We start from the raw sequence: 10,810 nt of genomic DNA, 5'->3' as shown, positions 1-10,810 counted from the left end.
TCCAAACCGGGCAGACTGCGGGGCCACCTCGGGGCAACTCGAGGGCTGGTTTTACTCGTAGGCTGACCTATCCGGTGTTGCCCTGAGAACGAGATATGTGCAGCTCCTATCGGGATTGTCGGCACATCGGGCGGTCTTGCTGGTCTTGTTTTACCATTGTCGAAATGTCTTGTAAACCGGGATTCCGAGTCTGATCGGGTCTTCCTGGGAGAAGGTCTATTCCTTCGTTGATCGCGAGAGCTTGTCATGGGCTAAGTTGGGACACCCCTGCAGGGTATAATCTTTCGAAAGTCGTGCCTGCGGTTATAGGCAGATGGGAATTTGTTAATGTCCGGTTGTAGATAACTTGACACCAGATCCGAATTAAAACGCATCAACCGCGTGTGTAGCCGTGATGGTCTCTTCTCGGCGGAGTTCGGGAAGTGAACACGGTTTCTGGGTTATGTTTGACGTAAGTAGGAGTTCAGGATCACTTCTTGATCATTGCTAGTTGATGACCGTTCCTTTGCTTCTCTTCTCGCTCTTATTTGCGTATGTTAGCCACCATATATGCTTAGTCGCTGCTGCAACCTCACCACTTTACCCCTTCCATTCCCTTTAAGCTTTGCTAGTCTTGATACCCATGGTAATGGGATTGCTAAGTCCTCGTGGCTCATAGATTACTACAACAACAGTTGCAGGTACAGGATATGCGATGATCTTGATGCGAGAGCGATGCTTGCTTGCGTTGAGTTCTTCTTCTGCTTCTTCGATCAGGGGATAGGTTCCAGGTCGGCAGCCTGGGCTAGCAGGGTGGATGTCGTTTGAGCTTCTGTTTGTGTTTCATCCATAGTCGGATGTTGATATTGTGTATGATATATTGTTGTATCCGTGTGGCATTGCATGCCTTATGTATGTATCCCCATCTATTATGTAATGTTGATGTAATGATATCCACCTTGCAAAGCGTTTCAATATGCGGTTCTATCCTTGGTGGGACCTTCGAGTCTCTTTAGGATAGTATCGCATATTGGGCGTGACAATAAGCTTTCTATTGTCTGCATAATCGCTACTGTCAACTTTCAACTATATTTTCTCTAGGAACATATCTAAACAGTGGAACTAAAGCGCGAGCTTACAACATAATTTGCAAAGATCTTTTGACTATGTTCAGGATAATTAAGTTCATCTTATGAACTCCCACTCAGATAGACATCCCTCTAGTCATCTAAGTGATTACATGATCCGAGTCAACTAGGCCGTGTCCGATCATCACGTGAGACGGACTAGTCATCATCGGTGAACATCTTCATGTTGATCGTATCTACTATACGACTCATGCTCGACCTTTCGGTCTCTTGTGTTCCAAGGCCATGTCTGTACATGCTAGGCTCGTCAAAGTCAACCTAAGTATTTCGTGTGTGTAAATCTAGCTTACACCCGTTGTATGTGAACATAAGAATCTATCACACCCGATCATCACGTGGTGCTTCGAAACGACGAACTTTCGCAATGGTGCACAGTTAGGGGGAACACTTTCTTGAAATTTTAATGAGGGATCATCTCATTTACTACCGTCATTCTAAGCAAATAAGATGCATAGACATGATAAACATCACATGCAATCAAATAGTGACATGATATGGCCAATATCATTTTGCTCCTTTTGATCTCCATCTTCGGGGCTCCATGATCATCATCGTCACCAGCATGACACCATGATCTCCATCATCATGATCTCCATCATTGTGTCTTCATGAAGTTTTCTCGCCAACTATTACTTCTACTACTATGGCTACCGGTTAGCAATAAAGTAAAGTAACTACATGGCGTTGTTTAATGACACGCAGGTCATACAATATATTAAGACAACTCCTATGGCTCCTACCGGTTGTCATACTCATCGACATGCAAGTCGTGATTCCTATTACAAGAACATGATCAATCTCATACATCACATATCATTCATCACATTCTTCTTGGCCATATCACATCACATAGCATACCCTGCAAAAACAAGTTAGACGTCCTCTAATTGTTGTTTGCATGTTTTACGTGGCTGCTATGGGTTTCTAGCAAGAACGTTTCTTACCTACGCAAAACCACAACGTGATATGCCAATTGCTATTTACCCTTCATAAGGACCCTTTTTATCGAATCTGTTCCGATTAAAGTGGGAGAGATTGGCACCCGCTAGCCACCTTATGCACCAAGTGCATGTCAGTCGGTGGAACCTGTCTCACGTAAGAGTACGTGTAAGGTCGGTCCGGGCCGCTTCATCCCACAATACCGTCGAAACAATATTGGATTAGTAACGGTAAGCATATTGAACAAAATCAACGCCCACAACTACTTTGTGTTCTACTCGTGCAAAGAATCTACGCAATAGACCTGGCTCATGATGCCACTGTTGGGGAACGTAGCTGAAATTCAAAATTTTCCTACGAGTCACCAAGATCTGTCTATGGAGAGACTAGCAACAAGGGGAAGGAGAGTGCATCTTCATACCCTTGTAGATCGCTAAGCGGAAGCGTTCAAGAGAACGGGGTTGAAGGAGTCGTACTCGTCGTGATTCAAATCACCGGAGATCCTAGTGCCGAACGGATGGCACCTCCGCGTTCAACACACGTACAGCCCGGTGACGTCTCCCATGCCTTGATCCAGCAAGGAGAGAGGGAGAGGTTGAGGAAGACTCCATCCAGCAGCAGCACAATAGCGTGGTGGTGGTGGAGGAGCGTGGCAATCCTGCAGGGCTTCGCCAAGCACCGCGGGAGAGGAGAAGGGAGAGAGGTAGGGCTGCGCCAGGGAGAGGTCAAAACTCCTCTATTGGCAGCCCCAAAACCCTCAAGTATATATAGGGGGAGAGGGAGGGCTGCGCCCCCACCTAGGGTTCCACCCCTAGGGGCGGCGGCCAGCCCAAACCCATCTAGGGTGCAGCCAAGGGGGGAAGAGGGGAAACTTGCCCCCCAAGTTAGGTGGGTGCGCCCCCTCCCCCAAACCCTAGGCGCCTTGGGCCCTTGTGGGGGGGCGCACCAGCCCACCTGGAGCTGGTCCCCTCCCACACTTGGCCCATGCAGCCCTCCGGGGATGGTGGCCCCACTTGGTGGACCCCCGGGACCCTCCCAGTGGTCCCAGTACGTTACCGATAAAACCCAAAACTTTTTCGGTGACCAAAACAGGACTTCCCATATATAAATCTTTACCTCCGGACCATTACGGAACTCCTCGTGACGTCCGGGATCTCATCCGGGACTACGAACAACATTCGGTAACCACATACTAACTTCCTTTATAACCCTAGCGTCATCGAACCTTAAGTGTGTAGACCCTACGGGTTCGGGAACCATGCAGACATGACAGAGACGTTCTCCGGTCAATAACCAACAGCGGGATCTGGATACCCATGTTGGCTCCCACATGTTCCACGATGATCTCATCGGATGAACCACGATGTCAAGGACTCAATCGATCCCGTATACTATTCCCTTTGTCTAGCGTTATAGTACTTGCCCGAGATTCGATCGTCGGTATACCGATACCTTGTTCAATATCATTACCGGCAAGTCTCTTTACTCGTTCTGTAACAAATCATCCTGTGATCAACCCCTTGGTCACATTGTGCACATTATGATGATGTCCTACCGAGTGGGCCCAGAGATACCTCTCCGTTTACACGGAGTGACAAATCCCAGTCTCGATTCGTGCCAACCCAATAGACACTTTCGGAGATACCTGTAGTGCACCTTTATAGCCACCCAGTTACGTTATGACGTTTGGTACACCCAAAGCATTCCTACGGTATCCGGGAGTTGCACAATCTCATGGTCTAAGGAAATGATACTTGACATTAGAAAAGCTTTAGCATATGAACTACGATCTTTGTGCTAGGCTTAGGATTGGGTCTTGTCCATCACATCATTCTCCTAATGATGTGATCCCGTTATAAACGACATCCAATGTCCATGGTCAGGAAACCGTAACCATCTATTGATCAATGAGCTAGTCAATTAGAGGCTTAGTAGGGACATGGTGTTGTCTATGTATCCACACATGTATCTAAATTTCCTATCAATACAATTATAGCATGGATAATAAACGATTATCATGAACAAGGAAATATAATAATAGCTAATTTATTATTGCCTCTAGGCATATTTCCAACAGTCGTGTCCTCGTAGGTCTTCTGACCTCCTCTCCAAGTCTCGTAGGTGTCTTTTGGTCCAAGAAAAATCATCACGAATGTTTTATTCCGTTTGGACTCCGTTTCATATTCCTTTTCTGTAAAACTCAAAACTAAAGAAAAAATAGAAACCAGCACTTGCTCTAGGTTAATAGGTTAGTCCCAAAAATAATATAAAATAGCATATTGATGCATATAAAACATCCAAAATAGATAATATAATAGCATGGAACAATCAAAAATTATAGATATGTTGGAGACGTTTTATGAGGCAACTCATGGGAATTTTGTACTAACTAGCACATATGCCGGTGCATTGCGACGGAGAGATTTTTTTTGCGAGAAGCAACGATAAAGATAATTGACGTGTCATCCAAAAAAGGTCTTCACACTGATAGGCGACAGAGCAAGGAGTTATGGTCTTCTCGTTGGATATGTTTGACACGGAAAATCTTAATAGTGCTGGGGTTAGTCGACGTGGTGGCGAGCACCCAACTCATGCCTTTTTGCCTCCGGGTCTGTCTCCATTTTCGGGTTGTGCCTGCCAGCTCATTTGGTGGCTACGCGGCGAACTTGGGACACGGTTGCTTCGACCACTCTATCCTACGACACGTAGCCAGGTTGATTATTAATTGTAGTGCATAAATCTCATTTTATTAGCATAATTAGGCATGAATGTCCTTACTTTTTAGGGTTTATTCTCTTTGATTATTTTAGTGCTCAAGTGCCGATAATTTTGCTCTAATTAAAACCAAACAACATATTCTCTTTTATTGGCATATGCCGACAGTTTCTTTCATTTACACTCAACCAGCATAGAACGACCATGCACTGCTAACCTATGGCCAGCACAAGTATTTAAGAAAATAATATAGAGTCAGATTAGGAATATATATTAAAAAAATTGAACATTCAAAAAAATATGAATTGGTGAATATTCTTGGAAATGTGAACAATTTTTTAAATCCCGAACAATCAAAAAATCCGAACAGTTATTTTTTGAAAATTCCAATATTTTTGGAAAAACAGGAACAAAATTAGAAACATTAATATGTTTTGAGATTCACAAATAATATTTTTAAAACATGAAAATTGTACAAAAAACACAAATATTTTTGAATTTTTGATTTTTTTAAGGGGAACATTCAAAAAATATTTAGAAAATGTTTTCTTAGACGAAAGTATTATTTTGGTTTGTGAATATTTCACTAAAACATGAATATTTTAACATATGGAACATTTATAAAATGTAACTTTTATTAAAAAATCTCGAAGACTTTTTGAAAAACACAAACATTTTCTAAAAAATGAGAAAATTTCGAAACAAGATTTTTTAAAATTTTCAAATATTTTTCAAATCAGGAACACCACTTTTCAAACAATTGACAGAAAAAAATAAAGATAGAAAAAAGGAAAAGGAAATACAAAAAAAGAAGGAGAAAGGAAGAGAAAAAATAAAAATAGAACATCGAAAAAGGGGAAACGGACCGGCCCAATCTTAGGAGCCCTGTGGTTAGTTTCAACTATTTATCGCTTGATGCAAGAAATAAGCTCTTCCCAACTGCGTGGGCAATAATAAATGGGCTGGCTTTGTTGGGCCGGAGCACGCGTGGCCCAATTACGGAATTCTGGACAAACATTTGTTCTTTTCTAGCGGATTGACGCACAAAAGTTTAGTACCACCTCGGATACAAAAAAAATCTTCTTGACGGTGAACGGATGAAAAAATTAAAGAAATGCACCTTGCTTTTTTAGTAAAAAAAGGTATAGAATCACAAGAAAGAGAGAGAGAGAGAGAGAGAGAGAGAGAGAGAGAGAGAGAGAGGATGTCATCTAACTACTGCTATGGACCCTAAGGTGCTGCGGAAACTACTCACACATGATCATGGTGGCTACTCACACAATGACTCAATTCTCGAAAACTATCTGCTCCAACCCTCTTAAAAAAGTTCACTTTAATGAGACCAAAAAGGGATTTTATAGTACGAGGAAAGCATGTAGACAATATTAAAAAGTGAAACATAAACGTCAATTAGATGAAGAAGGAAATACAAATCAGAAGAAAAGTGAAAAGGAAAAATAATAAATAGAGTGAAAAAAACATAAAGGAAATCGGCAGATGGGTCAGGCCATCACTGTGCGACACTCGATCTGGTCTGGTTTAGTCCCATCTCGCTAGGGAGAGAGGCGGAGGTGGGAGAGCTGGTGTATATAACTAGCCCATGGAGCACCGGTGCAACTTAAATACCTAGACGGGGTTTACGACTGATCAAGAAGGGTCGTGGCCTAGATCAACGGCTCACATTGCACTTGGCGAGCATGTTGGTCTATCATCTGCCCAATTGGGAGAATGGACGTCAAAATTTATGGTAGAGGGGGTATGCGCTCGCGCGACCCCTGCCAATCCATCAAAATTAAACTTTAGAATTTCATCATTGCAGCTATGCACGTTTTGCAAGTTGCTTCTACTTGGTCAAGCAAGTATACATGGTTTTTTTTTGCTATTAATAGTTTTGCAATGCCAAGAATTTCCAAAACATACAACTCTATGTGAGTGTGGCCACATGAATTTTGTAGCCAGCCAATTAGTAGCCAATATTTCGGCCAATATCTACAAGCTCTAAAGGAAATTTTGGTAACATATGAGGTGGCCTCGGGCCAAAAGGTAAATTTGCAGAAGTCGTCCATATTTTTTGGCAAGGGGTGCCCGGACACCACAAAAGAAGAGCTCAAATCGGTTTTGGGTGTGTCCTCAGAGGCTCTAAGTGAGAGGTGCCTCGGTCTCCCAACACTGGTTGGAAGATCCAAGGAGGGCACTTTTCAGTATGTCACAGAGAGCTCAAAAGGAAAATGTAGTGGCTGGAAGGGTTTAGGTCTGTCCAAGAAGGCAAGGGAGGTTCTTATCAAGTCTGGACTCCCATCCGTGCCTACTTTCACCATGAGTTGTTTCCACCTCACAACGAAAACGTGCCGGAATCTGAATTCTATCTCTTCAAAATTCTGGTGGGGGCAAAGGATGGTGAGCGCAAGGTACACTGGATCTCCTGGCAAAAGATGTGCATGTCCAAAAGAGATGGGGGTAAGGGCTTTCGTGATCCGGTTGCTTTTAACCAAGCACTGCTCGCGAAATAGGCTTGGCGCCTATTGCAATATCCGGAGTCCTTGGTGGCAAGGGTGCTCAAAGCGTGTTATTTCCAGGAGGAGTCTATCATGAGTGCTACGTGCCCTTCCTCCGCCTCATATACATACCGGAGTATTCTGCATGGCCGGGACCTCCTTAGAGAAGGGCTCGTTTGGAGGATTGGCGATGGATCTCGTGTCAACATTCATCACAGTAATTGGATCCTGAGGAATGGCTCCATGAAGCCACTTGGACAGGTTTATATGCAAGGGGTGACAAGGGTGGCCGATCTTCTTGAGGCTGATGGCAAAACTTGGAACCGGCAGCAAGGGGTGACAACACGCGAAGCAGGTGATGGTGCAAGCGTTGTATGATCTGTGGTTAGCAAGGAATGAGACCCGTGATGGCAAAAGAATAAAGGAGCCACATGAAATATTGGGCTTGGTGGTGATGCACACCATAGAATGGAGGTTGGCAAACCCCAGGAATACGTCCGTGCGAACCGGTCAGCTATCACAGCCATGGGAGCCGCCGGCCGAGGGATGGACCAAGGTCAACGCAGATGGAGCAGTAGGTAAAGGGGCAGGCAATGCCGGGGGAGGAGTGGTGCTCAGGGACCACATGGGAGCGTTCAGAGCAGGGGCATGTCACCTCTTCTCTGGCGTATCTGATCCAGAGGTAGCTGAACTCCTCGCTTGCAGGCGCGCTCTTGAGGTGGCGAGAGATTCGAACGTGCTGCGAGTCCATGTGGAGCTAGACGCTAAGGGGGTTGTGCACATGCTGCAAGCTCAAGGAAAGGAACTTTCGGTGGCAGGACCTTTGGTGGAGGAGATCAAAATGATGCTGAGATCTTTTGAGGAGTTTAAGGTTTCGTAGATTCGTCGGTCAGCTAATATTGCCGCACATAAGTTTGCTAGAGTAGCAGTGGGTGATGAACTTTGTAAGGTTTGGTTGGGGGCTCCCCCAGACTTTGTTCTTTCTATTTTGTCGGATGAAATTCCGAACTTCGTAAGTTAAATAAAGCGGCAATGTTTTGACCCTAAAAAAAGGTATTACAAATCTGATTTGATTCACCATATTCCTTGCGAAGAAATCTTCAAAACAAGGCAAGGCCCTAGACTGTGATAAATAGGTAGTTAGCTTAATCATGGGCTTGCGATGTGACCAGTAACTTACGGGAAGCAATACCATTCTTCAGTTAGGCAATGTTCGCTACTCCCTCTCTCTCAGTTTACAAGGCGTGCCCGTACCCCTAGGTCGTCAATTTGACCAACTTAATACAAGTCATATATTACAAAAAATATACCAATATAAACTTCAGATGTTCTATTTTCAAAAGATATAATTTTGTGTTATATAAACTTCAGACGTTCGCTAAAAAGGCAACGAGACTATGAAGAGTATAATTTGTTCCACAAGAAAAAAGAGATTTTTATTCCGATTCTTGCGAAGATCGAACAATCTGTAGTCAAATTATTTGGCAATTAGCAAATAAAGTTCATGCTTTTCAAATAGGTGGGCCATTGATGGAGTTGAATGACGAAGGACATGACACGCTCATGTGCTCTCACTGTGACTGAAATATGGCGTCCCGCATCACACGGGCTTCCACCACCACCAACCACCCCGACATAAAACCACACATGAAAATACTCTACTAATCCAGCGCTCCTCCTCCAAAGCACTTCTCCACCGTTCCTCCCACTCTCAAAAGAACCCCCTTTCTCATTTCTTTTCAAAATCATCGCACAACAGGCGCGTCGGCCCCTTGGAGCCGTTCCAAATCCCTCACCGCCCTCTCCCTCCTCCTTGTTCCCCAATTCTCGGATCCTGAGCCCCTCCTGCTGCTCGCTATGACACGTGCCCACCCAATGTTTGACCGAAATCCGGCCAGGCGGCAGAGAAGATGTATGCGGTGAAGGGCAGCGTGCGGTTGGAGGTGGTGCATTTCGACAAGATCACGACGCGTCTCAAGAAGCTTGCATACGGCCTCAACCAGAACCACTACGACCCCGCGCTCGTCGCGTAGAAGGCCTGCGCCGGCATCTACAGGGGCATCACCACCTCCAAGCTCGACAAAATCGTCGCCAAGGTCGTCGCCGCCATGAGTGCCTCCCACCCCGATTACGCCCCCGGTAACCCAATCCCCCTCTCCTCGACTTGTCCCCGGCTGTGTGGCAATCGTCAAGCGTCTTGTACACTCAACAGAGGTGGTGCGTCGCGAGATGGCGTGCTCTGCAGAACTGGATAAAGTTGGGCGCCACCATCATGATGGTGCTTGACATTGTTGGCGGCGACCACTTTTTCACCAGAGTGGATGGAGTCACGCACGCGGGGAGTGGACGAGACGCCCCCAAGCACAACTGAGGCAGGATACAAGTGGAGGATGTACTCACTACACGAATTTGTGGTGGTCATTGCGCGTGGCAGGAAGATCGATGGGGGCATGATGCATCCCTGTAGGATCCAACGTTGTCCAGGGGAGAGGAACCAGGAGGCCTGGGCACAAGTTTCCTCGGCTTGCCTCTAAAATTGCCTTACCGGGCGCTCCCAATGGCTCCATTCTCAAAGGATGTCTGCTCCAACCTCATCAAAACAAAATTCACTTTAATGACACCAACAAGGAATTCTTTTATAGTAAAAGTATGAGAAAAAAACATGTAGACAATGTTAAAAAGTGAACTATAAACGCCAATTAGATGAAAAGAAGAAAATACAAATGAGAAGAAAAGTGAAAAGGAAAATAATAAATTGAAAAGTAAGAAAAGAAGAAACAAACAAACATAAAAATATGAATCATGGGTCGGGCCATAACCGTAAGACGCTCTGTTTGGTTTAGTACCACCTCGCTAGCGAGAGGAGGCGGGGGTGAGAGAGCCGGTGTATATAACTGCCCCCCAAGGCATCATTGCAACTTACATACCTGAGCGGGGTTTATGACAGATCAAGAAGGGGTGTGGCCTAGATCAACGACTCATGAATGTTGCAGACCCATTGACTAAGCCTCTTCCACGAGCAAAACATGATCAACACCAAGACTCCATGGGTGTTAGAATCATTACTATGTAATCTAGATTACTGACTCTAGTGCAAGTGGGGAACTGAAGGAAATATGCCCTAGAGGCAATAATAAAGTTGTTATTTATATTTCCTTATATCATGATAAATGTTTATTATTCATGCTGCAATTGTATTAACCAAAAACTTAATACATGTGTGAATACATAGACAAAACAAAGTGTCCCTAGTATGCCTCTACTTGACTAGTTCGTTAATCAAAGATGGTTATGTTTTCTGACCATAGACATGTGTTGTCATTTGATGAACGGAATCAGATCATTAGAGAATGATGTGAAGGACAAGACCCATCCGTTAGCTTAGCATATTGATCATTAAGTTTTATTGCTATTGCTTTCTTCATGACTTATACATGTTCCTCTGACTATGAGATTATGCAACTCCCGAATACCGGAGGTGTGCTATAAAGATGCTCTACATGTGTCTCCGAAGGTGTTTGTTGGGTTGGCATA

General features: G+C 44.5%; 1 non-coding gene across 1 annotated transcript; it reads left to right on the top strand.

Moving 5' to 3' along the window:
* Positions 1-6,399: 6,399 nt before the first annotated feature.
* On the top strand, positions 6,400-6,560 carry LOC119326864. The gene has a single exon (XR_005158228.1). It is a non-coding gene; the product is annotated as a U1 spliceosomal RNA (small nuclear RNA).
* The last annotated feature ends 4,250 nt before the right edge of the window (positions 6,561-10,810 follow it).

The sequence above is a fragment of the Triticum dicoccoides genome, chromosome 6B, assembly GCF_002162155.2.
Source record: "Triticum dicoccoides isolate Atlit2015 ecotype Zavitan chromosome 6B, WEW_v2.0, whole genome shotgun sequence".
Taxonomy (NCBI): Eukaryota; Viridiplantae; Streptophyta; class Magnoliopsida; order Poales; family Poaceae; genus Triticum; species Triticum dicoccoides.
The sequence above is the reverse complement of the archived record's forward strand: the minus strand, read 5'-3'. Positions and strand labels throughout refer to the sequence as shown.